This window comes from Melospiza georgiana, chromosome 17 (genome assembly GCF_028018845.1).
Source record: "Melospiza georgiana isolate bMelGeo1 chromosome 17, bMelGeo1.pri, whole genome shotgun sequence".
NCBI lineage: Eukaryota > Metazoa > Chordata > Aves > Passeriformes > Passerellidae > Melospiza > Melospiza georgiana.
The window spans coordinates 8087499-8103151 of record NC_080446.1 but is presented as its reverse complement, the minus strand read 5'-3'; the positions used below and the strand labels follow the sequence as shown (position 1 = coordinate 8103151).

Below are 15653 nucleotides of genomic sequence, written 5' to 3'. Positions count from 1 at the left end.
GAAGGCGGCTCTCGCCGCACATGCAGCCCCCGCCGCGCTCCCGCCGCCCGCGCCCCGCCTGCGCCCTGCCCGCCCGGTGCCAGCACCGGCTCCGCTCGCCGCCGCCGCCGCTCGGGGCTCCGCGCTGCTGCCGGGGCTGCCATCCGCTCCGTGCCGGGGCGCAGGGGCTGCGCTCCGCTCCGTGCCCGCCTGCCCGGGCTGCCATCCGCTCCGTGCCCGGCTGCCGAGCCTGAGATCCGCTCCGTGCCCCGCTGCCGGGCTCCGCTCCGCTCGGCGCCGGGGCTGCGCTCCGCTCCGTGCCCGGCTGCCGGGGCTGCCGGGGCTCCGCTCCGCGCCGGCGGGGGCCCGCAGGATGCCGCGGGAGGCCGAGCGCCCGGCGCGGGGGAGCCGCCGCGGCCGCCGCCCCAGGTAAGAGCGGGGCGGGCGGGTCTGGGGGGCGGCGGGGGAGCCCAACTTCTCCGTCCCTCGCCGCGCCGCAAACTTTGCCGCCGCTCGGCGGGGCTGCGGCGGGCGCTCCCCGCGGGTGAGCGCGGGCTCGGCCCGGCCCCGGGGTCGCCGCCGCCTCGGGCCGGGCAGTCCCGGTGTGCCCCGGTGTGCCTCGCTGTGCCCCGCTGTGCCCCGGTGTGTCCCGGTCTCCTTGGTGTCGGCGGGCGAAGCCAGAGGTTTGATGCCTCCGGCGCGGCCGCGCCAGCTGCGGGTCCGTGCACACCCTCCAATTAAAACAGTCCGGTGCTTGAAGAGCTGCAGCTCCTTTTTTCACCGGTGTTATCTTAAAACATCCTCTCCGCGCTCCTTCCTACCCACGATCCATCTCCCCATTTCTCTCACTGGGACCGTAGCTTTCGTACTCATTCCGTACCCATTCCGTGCCCATTCCGCACGGAATTTGCTTGGGGCGCGTGTGGATGTGTGGCTGCCATACCCGAGGGACCCAGCAGGAGCCCTTAGAGCCGGCCGGGTAACATCTCCCTTCACAGAGCCACATTTTTTTTCTAACAACAAACTAAAAATAACTGTTCTAAAACTAGCACTTTCCTCATTTAAAATGTGGTTCCCAACCGGCTGTGCTCAGGCCTTCTGGGAGCGGATCTGCAGCCGCATCTGCTCCCTGCGTGCCCTGGCCCAGCGCTGCCTCGCCAGGTGCCTCTCACCCACCTGGGCACTGCCCTGGGTCTGTGAGTGGAGCGATGCACTTGATGCCTCTTCGTTTTCCTTTGGTTTCTGACAGTTCTAGCATCCTGCACAGTCAGGGGACATCTGCCCTGTCTTCTCATCTCTCCTGGTTTTATGCATGAACAGCACCAGTTGTAGGGGTGATGGTGTAGGCAGCGGCGAGGAGGGGCAGGCTCGGGAGTTCAGACTTAACTTCATGAGACAGTGCAAGGCACCTCAGGGACGCCTTTGGACCTGAGAGGGTACGGAGGATGGGTGGGTGGCTCCGCAGAGCTCTGGTTCTCCAGAGCTTGTTTGCATGGCCTGAGGAAATGAATGGGGGAATGTGCCTCTCTCTCCCTGCTCCTGGGTTGGTCCTTGCGCTGTTAAAATGCTGTGCTGCAACACAGGCTTGCATACCACTGAGGAAATCTCAGCTCATGCCTGTTTCTTTGGGACCCGTTTCTGTCTCTTCAGAGTACCCAATGCACAGAGCATGGCTGAAGCCTGCAGTCTCTGTACTCACAGATTGCTCAGAACCTGGGCTTTGCCATGTTTTCCCTATGAGGCTGATGAATGCTCTCCACTTCTTTCAAGAGCGCTGGGTAATGAGTATTTGCAGCAAACAATTATCAGGGTTGGAGATCATTGTCCTGGTACATCAGTTTTTAAATGCTGAAAATAAATTGTTTCTCTGGCTTTAAGTCTGAAACGGTTCCTCCGTGCTGGTGCTGTGCTTGTTTGTGTTCAAGGCCAAAAGGTGGTTGTGCTGCTCATTGATGAATTCCCTGAAATGTTGACAGTACCCTGAGAGCAGCACAGGGTAGAGCCCGCTGAAATCTAAATAAGGTGGCCCAGATTCTGTGCTGACTTTTGTCTCACGTACGTCTCTGCTCCAGCGAGGTGAGGGTCAGAGCAAGTGAGGTTTGGTCTCTGTATGAAATGCCGGCTGCCGAATAATACCGTGCTGAAATTGGTGGGCTCATGAAAGAAAAAGTATGTGCTGTTTCATAGGTAAAAAAGCCAGTTTTGTTCCTTCTGGGGGAAAAAAAAATGCCCTTTGCTTTTTGGTGCATTGACACTTTATAATATGATATGGTGATTTCATACCTATGACAGACAAGTGGCTACTGGAACAAGGTCAGTTTTAAACTCTTTTTCAAAAGAAGCTAGCAGGCCTCCAGAAAAAAAAAAAAAGGGAAAGAAAAGGTTGTCTTTGGGTTAAAAATAACAGTTAAAATCCTATTCTTCCTAGCTCCATTCCAAAAAATACCATATTTTCATGATTTAAATGTCATGTTTGAAAAAGTCATAGTTTCTTTCTTGTGTTTAAGGATTATGAGAAAAGGGTCACAATTTACTCTTTGTTGTTTATATTGTCTGGTCAGCTTTTGGGCTTTTTTTTTTTGCACATTAAAAATAATATTGAGCTAGCAAGGCTTTTTTTGTAGCAAATTTTACTTTTGTACTCATAATCACTATCCCATAGCAGTAAAATTTGGCTGGAAATGTTGCAGAGGGAATGTTTGTTTATTTGAAGCCACTTTTTCAACTCAAAGACTTTATTTCATTAGAAGGATTAGATTGTTCGTGAAAGCTTTGAAACAAAACTGGACTTCAGGTGGGATTTAATCTGCTGCTATTCCTTTAAAGTACAATTACTTATTTTTTCAAATGATTAGTTTTTATATTTTAAAAGCCTACATTTTAAAAGCAAAGGAAAGCAGTTTGAAAAAGAAATGGTGTGGTGACACTTGGGTTCTTGTGACATCATGTCGCTGAAGAGTATTCGTGCATAAGGATACAGCCATGTATGAATTTGTGCTGTTATCTTTTAACCATGTGGTTATGCAACTGTGTTTGGGTTTACAAGCAATGACACTTCTCTGCAGATAAGTCCATGCATATCCCGAGGCACAGGCCATTTTGAGTGATCTGCTTTCTTGAGAAATTGCATGTAAAGATGAGGTGGGTGTGAATCCCAAGCAGATTGCTTGCCCGAGGTTGTAGGTGGACACGGTGTACAGCTCCTTGCTGTTCTCAGGATCTCTTTTGTCTTACCACCGGTTTATCCCATGGTGTTTGTTTGTGGAAGGGGTGCCCGATGGGGAGGGATGCCACCAGCTTAGCCTCAGGCTGTTGGTTGCTCTGGGAATGCCCTCAGCACCGTGTGCTCTTGGCTCTGCAGGGAGCAGGTGCCCTGTGCCACCTTGCTCTCAGGTGTGTGGCAGTCCTGGGCTGCAGGTGAGGGCACAGAGCTCTGTCCTTTGCCTTGGCTGCTGCTGCATTCTCAGGGCTCATGCCTGCACATCCCTGTGAAGTCCCTGCTCTACCCCAGCAGAAAAGCCAAGTCTTTGTGGCTGGATTTGACAGCAAATCGCCGCAGACTTGGAGTATGGGGTTGGACTTGGACTCAGCTGCTCACCCAACATGAGCTGGGTGTCCCCTGCCTGCTCAGCTCTGTGGGACATCTCTCTCTGCAGTTGTGTCCAGTTTGTGGGTTGGTTTCTGCTCTGGAGAGCTGTGGAGGGCTCAGGCACGGGGCTGTGCTCCTGCTGGCAGCCACTGCAGAGACCCATCCTCCCAGTTAGTTCACAGTTTCCTTTTCATGTAGTCATCACTTTCTATTATTTGCGAAGTCCATAAAAGGAATACAGCACATTACAGTAATTTTCAATTTTACCCTTTGCAACAACTCTGCTTTCAGAGTCTAGTCCAGACCTTACCTTATCCTGGCTCAGTATCTCTTGCATTTTTGTTTCTTTTTATTGTCCTTTGTGCCGTGGCAGGAAGAAGGGAGTTCTGTTGTACCCTTTTGGGGAATGGTTGTTGGAAGGCATTTTTGTGCTGGTTCTGGGCAGCAAAATTGGATATTTCTCCAGCAGTATGTGCCTTTTGTGACCCCACAGGGCTGGCTGGGATGCCTGCAGAGGGTCCAAGTCCAGCTGTGGATCTTCTTGGTGATGCTGTTCCTCAGATCCTCTTGCAGTGTGGTTGGAATTCTTCTTGCAAATGGATGTCTCAGCTCTTTGCCAGCATTACAGCACCTTCTTCTGAGGCCTGTGGGACACTGTGGGCCTGAGCAAATGATTTTGGGGCCCACGGCAGCCCCGGAGCTCCCTTAGCTGTTGATGATTCCTGGTGCATGTGCAGCAAAGGGGGGTGCAGGACTGTGCTGGCAGGTGGGAGCACAAGGAGAGACTGTTCACAGCATGGGGGTGTCTGGGTGCCTGTGCCTCGGTGGCTGGGCATGGCTTTTGTGTCCAAACAGGTTTCCAGGCACTGTCTCAGCTGCTTCCACGCTGCTGACCCAGCCTGAGGGCACACACCAGTGTCAGATGGGGTAGCTCTCCCCTAGAGCTCCTAGAAGGCAGCTTTGCCTAAAAGGTGGGGGACAGACCCTGCTAAGCTGAGGGCCCTGCATTTTCCTTCTTGAAAGCAGGTGTAGTTGTGCCCTGGGGCGTAGGAGAGGCAGCCAGCCCAAAGCTGGTCCATCTGCTCCAGCCCAAGGGCCAGGCTTGACTGCATCATTCATTGCTGCTACACCTGCAAGCTGGAAATCAAGGTGCTTTTCAGAAAGTGTCTCCTTTCTGCTGGGTGCCCCATCTCAGGATAGCTCACTGAACACAAGGCAAGGCTGCAGTACTCATTGCAGGAAGGGCAGCCCTTCTGTGTTCCCAGTCCTGCCCTCCTGCTCTTGTCTGGGAATTCTGCACTTGCTGTGCCCTGTTCTGCTGTCCTGCTTTTACTCACTGCCGTGCTCTGGCAGTGCCACCCATGAGCCTGGAGAAAATAAACCCAACAGAACTCAGTCAGCTTTGACTCTGCTCAGTGCTGCACTTGCTGATTTCAGATCTCTTGTGGGAGAGCCATGCCTTGGCTCACACTCCTCAGCCCCCTTCTCTGGGCTAAGTGCCTGTTAGCACTGCTGTCACACTGTTGTGGGCAGGGTCTGCTCCCCAGACAGAGCCACCCTGTTTGTCTCACACTGTCACTGCTGTCACGTGTGCTGAATTTGGCCCTCCTGGCTCATGATGGAAGCTGTGGCTGTGATAGAGGTGAAGCACTCCCGGATCTGTGGCTGCCCTGTAGGAGCAGAGCTGGGAGCATCCTGACTGTGGATAGGGCACTGGTGTGGCTGTTGGGCTGAAGTGGTCCTGTGCTTTGCTTATGGCACTTCTGTGAGCTTTGCTGACTGGGAAATCCTTCAGGGAACCATGGAAGCAGAATTGTATGTCCAATACCCTTTTGCAGACACCCCCTGCCCCTCTCTATTGCTCCTCCCTGCTACAGGACTTGAGAGAACACCAAGGGGAAGGAGAATGGGCTCACTCCTCTTTGACAGTGCCATGCTCACCATTCCCTCTTCACCTGGGGCTTTGTTAATCCCTTCCCAGCTGGCTGTAGCCAGTGGCATTAAAAACTACAGGTGACTTGAAGCTCAACTCACCTGAAGCTGCTGATGGCCAGAAGCTTTCCACAGCCAATGATGGGATGTGAAGGTAGTCGCCATAGAAACATGTTGGGCAATAAAAGGAGCCTTGAAAGCTCTGAATGCCTTTTGGCAGGAGCCCGTGTGTGAGTGTGGGTACAGGTAGTGGTGCTCACCCTGCGCACCAAGGCTGTGAGTGAGAGATTTGGAAGCAGCAGCTGTGGGAGCAAGCACAGGAGCTGAGCCCTGCTTTGGTAAGCTGGCACTTCCCTGAGGTTTTGATGGCAGAAGGGTGAGATGTGGTCAGAATAGTGGCCTGGCAGGAGGGAGCTCATTCCCACAGAGGAGCTGTCCTGGTCTGTACACAATCAGCCCCTCCTGGGTGCTGCAGCCACAGGCTTGGGGCAGCTTCATCCCCAGTGCAGTGCATGGCAGCCCCTGGGGACCCAGCACAGCCTCTGCAGGTGACGTCCATCTGTCTCTGGACTCCTTTTGGAGCACTGCTGCCCTTCCCTGTCCTCTGCTGGGCTGAGTGCAGGCAGACACCAGCCCAGCAAGGGCCCCATGCCCACCTCAGAGGTATTGGAGCTGGGTACCCTGGGTTGTGTCCCCTTGGCCCTGGCCTGGCTCTGCCCCCTCGGTGCCCCTCTGCTGCCTTTGTGGCAGAGCCTGGGAGCCCCTGGCTGGCTGTTTGCTCACAGGCTGGCCAGGGAGCCTGATCCTCTGCCCGGTGGGGCAGATGGAGCCTCTGGCCCCGCTGATGGCCAGAGTCAGCAAGGACAGATAAAGGTTTGGCTGGTCCAGAGGAACCAGACTGGTCTGGCCATGCCAGGAGGGAAGAGAGCTGAAGCTGTGGGCCAGACCCTTGTTCTGGCAGCCTCCTGCTCTGGAATGGATGTTCCCTTGAGCCAGACAGTAACTTCTGTGTGTGTCTGGGGATGCTGCACTCCCTTCTCCCGTCCTGCTTCCTTGCGTCTCTGTCTGTCACACTGGGATTATCTCCCTCTGCTCCTACTGCAGCTTCTTCCCGGAATCCCAAATCCCCAAAATGCTGTTTCTCCAATAATCCTTGTCATTAAAAGTGGCTCCTAAGCTCTGAGCACCTCCTCCTGTCCTCATCACCCTCTCTAGAGAGAATCAGTTGAGTTGTGCATATACTAACAGTGAGCAAATCATCTTCTTAACCTGGGACAGGACACTGTTGGTTCCACCCCCACCACTGCCAAACTGCAGAGTTACCCTTGGATCTTTCTGTATTTTCCCTATTCAGTGTTTTTAGCTGTGTGAAAATGTGCTGTCTTTGCTATTGTTATGGCTCCAGCTAGGCATGTGGCTGTTGACATGTGACAGTGTTGTGCCTGTGTGGACAGGGAATTGTTTTCCCTGCCACCGGAGTCTGGAAGGTCGAGGACAGACAGGTGAGGAGGGAGGCATTGCTTTGAGAGCTGGACTTCACCAGCTTTCTGAGCTTGGCTGCCTTCCCACTTATGAAATACAGCTAAACCTTTTGATGGCAGGTAGGAATAGCTGAGCATCAGCAGAGTCCTTAAGAAATTACATCCCTGCTTTAACTTTTCAGAAGTCAGCTGAACACCCGTTTGCTACAGCCCTCCCGGGCTGTTTCCCAGCAGCATGGTGTTTTTTCCAAAATAATTCCTGCTGCAGTAATGCTGTCCCAAGGCAGGGCACCCGTTCCCTGGGCACCCTGAATTTGTGCTGTGGAAGGTCTGGGGGATTTTGGCGGTGTAGTAAGGCGAGCCCCCAAAGTGTAGTAAAAATAAGGGCAAGGAGACCTGCTCATTTTTTAATGTCTTTATTTATGAAATCAGCTCTGGGTGCTGCTGCTCCCTTCAGTGACGTGGAGGAGGAGGTAAAACAGCTTTGCTGTGTAGCAGAGCTGGGGCTTCCACCCTCATGAGCGTGCCTAGGAAAACTGCAAAGTTTATCGTCCAAAATCCTCATCCTGGTCCTGTTCTTGTAAGGTTATGATGACACCCAAAATCACACCCATGGAATAGAGTGACAGTTCCCGAGTAGGACATGTCACTCAGTCCCTTACACCGCAAGTTGGCTCCTCTTTTTAGGGTGTTCTTCTCTCGAATTGCACGTTGTGTTTTAATTTACATGTTACTCACATGTCACCTTCTCTACGGCTAAAGCCATTTCGGGACAGAAATGCACAGGCAAGGGGCCGCTGGGCATAGTGACCAACAACACCGACGGCTAACAGAATCAACAATTTCAACCGGGTAATTAACATTTAACAGCCAACAAACAGGGCAAACATCGATTTACTGAGTTATCCTATAAACTTGTTCATAACAGCGCTGCCAGGTCAGTGGTGTCGGGCTGGGCTCCGGCTGCTCCCGGTACCGGAGAGCGGACACGGGCCGGGGCTCCCGGTACCGACGGCAGACACGGGCCGGGGCTCCCGGAACCGGAGGGGACACGGGCCGGGCTCTGACTGCTCCCGGTACCGGAGGGCAGACACGGGCCGGGCTCCGGCTGCTCCCGGTACCGACGGCAGACACGGGCCGGGCTCCGGCTGCTCCCGGAACCGGAGAGCGGACACGGGCGGGGGCTCCCGGTACCGGGGGTGGACACGGGCGGGGGCTCCCGGTACCGACGGCAGACACGGGCCGGACTCTGACTGCTCCCGGTACCGGGGATGGACACGGGCCGGGCTCCGGCTGCTCCCGGTACCGACGGCAGACACGGGCCGGGGCTCCCGGAACCGGAGGGGACACGGGCCGGGCTCTGACTGCTCCCAGTACCGGAGGGGACACGGGCCGGGCTCCGGCTGCTCCCGGTACCGGAGGGCAGACACGGGCCGGGGGCTCCCGGTACCGGGGGCAGACACGGGCCGGGGGCTCCCGGTCGGGCCGGTGCCGGCAGAGGGAGCCAGCCTTCCTCCGTTCCTGTGCGCAGCCCGCCGTGCCAATTAACCAATTAATGTGAAAGAGAGGTGAGCTGAGAACAGGGCCCTCCATTGGGCAGTGGCTCTGTGGTCTCGCTGTGTGTTTCCCAAACCCCTCTTTTCCGCTTTGTTGCCCAGATTGAGCTCTCAGGTGAGCCCCCGGGTGGGTTTGGTGCGGCCCAGCTCGATGCAGGCCAGGAGCAGCCCCGGTGGCAGGTGTGGCAGGGCTGATGGCACAGCTCGGAGCGTGGGCAGGGGACAGTCCCCAGGTGTGCGAAGGGCTGGGGCTGCCGCTCTGTGTCCCCATGGCACGAGTGACTAGGGGCTGACCCTGCAGATGGGGACGTCATCATCAAGACATTGCCTTGCCCCAGAGCTGGGTTAGTGAAGGCAGCCAAGGGTTTTTGATCTGGAGCTCTGCAGTCCTGCCTAGAGGACTGTTGTGCTGACAGATGTTGCTGTTCCTGTTCTTGGTATCACAAAGCAATGGATGTAAGGAGTGAACGCAGGCACTGAACCCCCCCCAGCTGGAGTAGCCACCACAGGTGAGCATTTATGGATTTTTCTCTTAAAAAGCGGTTTTGTGTAATGGGAGACTCGTGTCTGCTGGGAGTGATGCTGGAACCATCAGTTGAGGCTTTAATTGGTTTTGCACCTAGAGTGCAAATGTGTTTCAGTGGATTAGATGGGAAGTGGGGTGGTGCTTGGCTGCTCCAGAGCTGGAGATGTGAGCTCTCCTCACAGGACTGAGGCTCAAGGCACTGTGCAAGGAGAATGGAGCTTCTCATTCTGCCACTCTGCTGCTTTCTGGGTAATGCCTTTGGAAGGGTGCAGTCTGATTTCCTCTGCTCTGGCTGTGAACATGGCCTGTACTGGTGCAGCCAAGTGTTTGGGCTGTTGTGGGATAGCCTTGGTAAGCAGCTAAGCCCCACACAGCCAATTATTCACTCCCTCATTCCCAAGTGGGTCATGGGAAAAGGAAAGGAAGAGTAAAAGAAAATGTGTGTGGGTTGAGATAAAAATGGTTTAATGAGTGAAAGTGGAAGAAGAGAGAAAGCAAACAAGGGATGCAAAGGCAAACACTCAGTGCCTTCTCTGCATGGACTGATGTCCAGGAGTTACTGAGCTAAAGATGACAAACCCCCCAAGATCCCTCCTCTCCCTTTTTGTTGCTGAGCACGATGTTAGATGAGACAGGGTAGCTTTGTGGTTGATCTGGGTAATCCACTCCCAAACTCTTGTGCACCCCAGTCTGTTTACTGAGGACGTGGTGAGAAGCAGAGAGGGTTTTAACACTGCAAACACCATTTGGCAGTAGCTAAAATATCAGTTTTGTTTTGGTCACAAAGCTAAAACTCAGCACCAAGCAAAGCTAATTAACTCCCTTCCAGCCATACCCAATACAATTAAATACCTTTTAGTGCTCATACTGAGGGAGATGGCTTCGACAAGAATCCTTGTCAGACCTGGGCAGCAGGAGAAGGGGCCTCTGTCCTGTGGGTGTGCTGGCCAAAGCACACTCAGGCTGACCAGGACACAGGTGTGGGGTGCTGCCAGGCATGGTGTGTGTTGGGAGAAGCTGGAGAGGCAGCAGAGTGCTGGAAAGCAAGCCTTGGTGAGCGGGACTGTGTGTCAGTGGTGAGCTGGTGTAAATGATCCTCAGCTAGCTCCTTCCTGGAGCTGGCAGGACAGGCTCTGACCCGGGACTGCCCAGGGCTGCTGCTCAGCATCTGCCTTCAGCTCCTGGCCACAGGCTCCAGACAAGTTTGTTGCTTCTAGGGAAGCATTTTCCAAACCTTAGTCTGTCCCAGAAGGAGAAAATCCTGCAGCTGAGCTGGTATTGCTTGTAGTAAGCACTGTCAGGGTTGTGAAAAGCTGCTGTGAAATAGAAACGAGAGGGAGGGACTGTGAAGCACCAGGCTGGAAGGTTTTTCTTTAAACTGCAGCTGAGCTGGGCTTAGGCAGGGGTAGGACACAATGTCTGGTCCTGGTTTCCAGAAGGCAGCACATGCATTTCCCTTGTGAGAGATCAAAGGCTGGGACTGAGACTCATCTGTATCTTTTTTATATCTAGTCCATCACTGTGCTATCTGGTGCTTCCCAAGTATATATAGAAATAGCTTTTTATTTTTTCTTTGTCCTCTTCTAGACAATGCGTGGAGTCTTTGATAACTTTTTAATGCTTTATATGTTTTGTGTGTGAGATCTGTCTGTACCTCTGTGTACCAAGATGTGGAAAGCTGTTTGATGAGTGAATGCTCTTGGTGTCCTCCACCATGGGGGCCCAAGCAGTGCCCACATGCAGTGCTTGTGTCTGGCTTGGTCCTGAACCTCTCAGAGGTTTGTAACCAGCCCTGCTCAGGGCACCTGTGTCTTGCTTTTCTGTTTTGGAGTCACCATGACTGTGTGTTCAAGGTGTGAGTTTGGTGTCACACCACTGTGAGGTGTGATGGAGAGGTGAGGGGAAAGACATGTACAACAACTCAGAGGCCCAGGGGAGCAAGAATGGCTTCTTGGCTGGACACTGCTTGGCTTTGGATGCCCAAACTGTGCCTGAGGTTGCTGCCAGCTCAGCAGCCTGAGGTTGGTGGTGGGTTGGAGAGGAGCACGTTTAGTCTGTGCTGCAGTCCTGACACAGTGTCCAGCTGGAGCAGTGGGGGCCTGGAGATCAGAGCGGGAGCACACAGGGGGTGATGTGCAGTTTGGATTCCAGCACTTGTGCAAGTGACAGCATGGACTGGGTGTGTTGGGCTCTGGACTGGGGATTTGGGTTCTGATGTGACTGTCATCAAGGGAGCTGGGAAGGAGTGTGCAGGGAGAAGTGGAGCAGCCCAGAGGACAGAGGGAGTGCAAGCAAGGGTGTGCAGTGCAGTGACAGAGCAGGATGCAAAGGGTTAATGTGTGCGAGGGTGACAAAGGAGGAAACCACACAGGAAGGTGGCTGTGTCTGTACATGTGTCCTGCCACTTCTGCCTCTTCCAGGCACTGAACTGCTCTGGGGGGAGTGAGGGGTGCTCAGAGCCAGGGTCTGTCTGTCTGTCTGTCTGTCTTTGGTCACGGGGATCTTTCTCTGTTAGAGCGGCTGCTGTGCTGACTGGAGAGGGTTGGGCCAGGGGAGTGCTGTGTGTGCTCTCAGGCAGATCCCTGGCTGGAGCAGTGCCAGGCTGGCAGCCTGGGCTGGGCAGGAGGACTGGGAGCTGCAAATGGCTGCTGCACCTGCCTGTGTGAGCGTCTGTGCCCCCTCCTGCACGCCCACACTCCCCCGTGTTCCAGCACAGTCCTGCTTGCCCACGTGGATGTCTATCCCCTTTGCTCTATTCTTTCCCATGCACTTTGTCCATCTGCTTTTCTGTCCTCCCTGTTGCTGCTGTAATCTCTCTTTTTCTTCCTCCCTTTGTTGCCTGGGCTGCTTTGCTGCCTCTGACTTCACCGTGTCCCTCTTTATTCCTTTTGATAATAATAACATTAGAACCCACGTACAAGGCCCCAAGGTCCCAGCTTTGTGCAGATACATGAGGAAAGACCCTTCAAAGCCTGGTGCTGGCTTGGGAAGATTCTCACAGCCTCACTGTTTCCAGGAGTGTCAGAGGCAAAGGGCTGGATTGTGAAATAAGCCCTGTGCAGAACCCACGCTGTGTCCTCTGTCCATCCAGGAATGTCAGAAGTGAAGATGCCAGTCTTGTTTGATGGAGTTTTACACCAAAGCCCTGAACCCCTGTGCCTGATGGAGGAACTGAATGATTAATTTCCCTTTATCAGTTGTGCTGAGCAGAGTGGTTGTTCCCAGGGCTCCCAGTCTGTCCCTTCCTCTTTGTGTTGTTGGTTTGGTAGTGACATTAAAGTGAAGCTACTTGCAGATTCTGTTCCAGTCTGCTGTGTTCACGTGCTTCAAGCTTTCAGAAATGTTCTCCCTTTCAACTGCAATTTGCACATTTGGCCTCTGCTGAGAGGTGATGCTTCAATGGGATGCTGAAGTCTGGTGGTTGGAAAGCAGTGTTTCTGTGATGCACTGAGCTTTGCATGTGTGATACCCACTGTGTTTCCTGTGCTTGAAGGCCCTGGGTGGCTGCTGCTGGATGCTGGTTCTCAGTCTGCAAATACAGCACTGGGGGAGTGCTTGAGGAGGAATCAAATCTTTCTCTTCACTCAGCAAAGTGGTCAGAGTTCCTTGCAGAGGGAAGGCTGGTGCTGTATTCTTGCAGAATCATATCCAGAGACACACAGTCTTGTCATAAGGATGTGTCTCTGCTGTGCTAGTCCCTCACAATTCAGAGCTAGAAAAGGGCTCTGAAATCAGGAGCCATATCTAACACTTTTTGTCCCTCTCAAAGCCCTCCAAGGAATGTACTCCCAGTGTGTAGTGGTCTCTTTCAGCCTTGTTCAGCCACACTCCAGTTTTCTGATGCTCCCACTTCTGCTTTCTCATAGGTGAACCTTCTGTTATTTATGCCTGTGTCCCAAATCTCCTTGCTGAGAGCTGGATTTGGGAAAAGAGCAAGCAGTAAAATCAAAAGCCATCACCTGTTCCCGTGGTTTGCTGCTCTTTGCAGCCCTTTGAGTTTATGTATGGCAAATGTCTGTTGCAAAGTCTGTCCCTGCAAACAGCAACAGGCTGCTTTTGGGTTTTCGCTTCCCCTGTGATTTCTCTTTGAGCAGCACGACTCAAAAACAGTAGAAGGAGATGGGGGTGGGCTGCAGCAGCAGGACCCTCTGGTGCCAGCCTTTTCCTGGGCACCTTGGAGCACTGTGGAGCCTCTTTGCCAGCACTTACATTGGTCACTTTGTTGGAGCTGGCTGTCAGCAGGATCATTTCCTTCTTTCTTTGGGCAAAGTGCCTCAGAGAGCCTGAGCACACTTTGAGGAGAAACTTGGTCTCTCCACAAACCTGGGGGAAGATGTCATTTGTGGATGCAGCAGGGTTGGCAGCTCTGGGTCCTGCATGTGAAGATTTTGGGAATTCCACCTGGGAGCACCTGTGTGCACAGGAACAAGCACACACCACTGTTCTCAAGGTAAGAAAAAGGGAAGTACTCCAACATTTATAGTTTTCCAAGAGTGACAGTGGGTTGGAGGGTGACAGTGCCACCTCTCCAGTGACACTGAACAGACCAGCAGTCCATCAACTTTCTCCTCCTCCATAAAGGAATGCAAAACAAGGAGTTATTTACAGAAAGTGTGTGAGAAAGTTCCCTACAAGAATGTCAACATCAGAAGGCTTAAAAAAATCTTTAAAAAACCAGGATGACAGAGAGTGGCATCATTTTCCTTACCAGGGGGCTTGTGAGAGGTGTAATATTGCTGGCAGAGCAGAGAAAATTGGTGTCTGTCCAGTACAAGGCGCTTCAGACAGGACAGAAATTGAACAGGACCTTGTCACCTGTTGTAACATTCACTGGTGTGTATTGGAAGATTTGCCCTTCCTCGAGGGAAGGAGGAAGGAGCAGCCCTGGAAAAGGCAGTGGGACTGGTTTGTCCCTCTCTGAAGTGTCCCATCACTGCTGGTGTGCAGACTCCCCTCCTCTTGCTGGTTAATATTAGCATTCTGTTTGTGGAGCAGGCGATGCAATTAACACAGAGGTGCAGTCATTCATCCTGGCTGCAGGACCCGGGGGATCAGATGTGCTGGGGATAGGAAGCAGAGGCTTTCTGCTGGGAAAGAATGTCACAGCACAGCGGCCACAGAAATGAAAAGCTATTAATAATGATCCCGGAACTTCACTTCCATCAGCTGTTTATTTAAAGGTGCTCCATATTCAAAGCCTCCTGATTTATGTGGGCAATAACACTCACAGTCCTGGGATCACTTTTTTAAGCAAGGCTAATGGGGTGAAACCATCATACTGCGACAGTAGAGATCAAGCTGGGAAAATGATACTGGAGAGAAAAATAAACTATTGCCTAGATAATCCCTGAGCTACGCTGGGCTGGGAGCTGGTGGGAGCTCCCTGCTCTTCCAGCATTTATTAAGGCTTTTGCTTCCTTTTTTTTTTTCTAGTCTTTGTGAACAGAATTTAGTGGGCATGGAAAGATATCAGAATTTGATTTCTAGCAGACTGGATGCTAAAATGCTTCTTCATTTACATGTGAATGACCTGGGACATGTGGTCTCTCTGTCCCTGTCTCCAGAGCTCCCACCTGGACTTGGTCCATTCCCAAAGGACTGGTTCCTCTGGGGAAGGGTGTCTGTGTCCTCTGCTGTGGGTTTTACCTGCAAAGTGGCACAGGAATGCTTGGGGGGGACACAAATGGGATATTCTGGGCTGTGGCACTGAGGGGACAAAGAGGTGTCTAGTTTCCATGTGGGTTCTCTTTATGGGGCTGTTTGCCCTTGCCAGGGAGGGCTTCTTTGTGGGGCCCAAGTTGGGCCATTGACACCTGAATTTTGCAGAAACTTACAGTGGTTACCTTGTTGTGCAGTTTAACCATGACATGAGGGCTGGGCTCAAAGTGCAAGAAGGGCTCGGGGCAGGAGAACATGAGTGTGCTGCTGGTTTCTCCTGACTGCAGGTGAGCCCTTGGTGGACCTGGGGCAGTGTGAGCAGTGCCAGATGCTGCCCATCAGAGGGCATGTGGTGTCTGCAGGGCGGTGAGCAGCTTTTGGCAAAGGCTGGATGTTTTCCTGGGGAGGTGGAATAGCCCTGAGGCCACCAGGCTTGGTTTGAGTGAGTGGCTCCTGGGACATGGCTGCGAGCCCTGCTCATTGTCAGGAGCTGGTAGTGGTGATGTGATTAGCAGAATGAAGCAAATGATTCCAAATAAATAATGCATCAATCATTAATGGTTGAATGCAAAATTTAGCCTGTTGCTGTTGTCTGCAAGTTGCTTACAAGGAGGTCAGCCCTTTATTTTGCAGGAGCTCTTATCTGCAGGTGCTGTGCTCTGAATATTCCTGGCACATCTGCTCCAGTGTGTAGGTCCCTGTCAGAACTCAATACATCCCTCTAAGTGTCCACAGTTGCCAGGGGGCTCTGAGACCCTAGCACACAGCCCAGAACACCTGTAGGTTTGATTATGACCCATAGAGCAAATTACCAGCTTTGTATGAAGACCTAAAAGCGACAAAAGTTTAAGTAGTGTAATAATAAAATTATCACTAAGTGAAAAAGTAGATTTTAGAGTTTTTAGAATAGAGGTTTTAGAGACAAGGTAGAA

General features: G+C 52.8%; 1 protein-coding gene across 1 annotated transcript in view; it reads left to right on the top strand.

The window, feature by feature from the left end:
• The first annotated feature begins 344 nt into the window (after window positions 1–344).
• Window positions 345–15653, top strand: part of CDH22 (cadherin 22) — a 78841-nt gene continuing 63532 nt past the window's right edge. Inside the window, exon 1 of the mRNA XM_058036016.1 lies at window positions 345–408. The gene's annotated coding sequence lies outside the window, so the exon portion shown is untranslated. The remainder of the gene's footprint in view (window positions 409–15653) is intronic.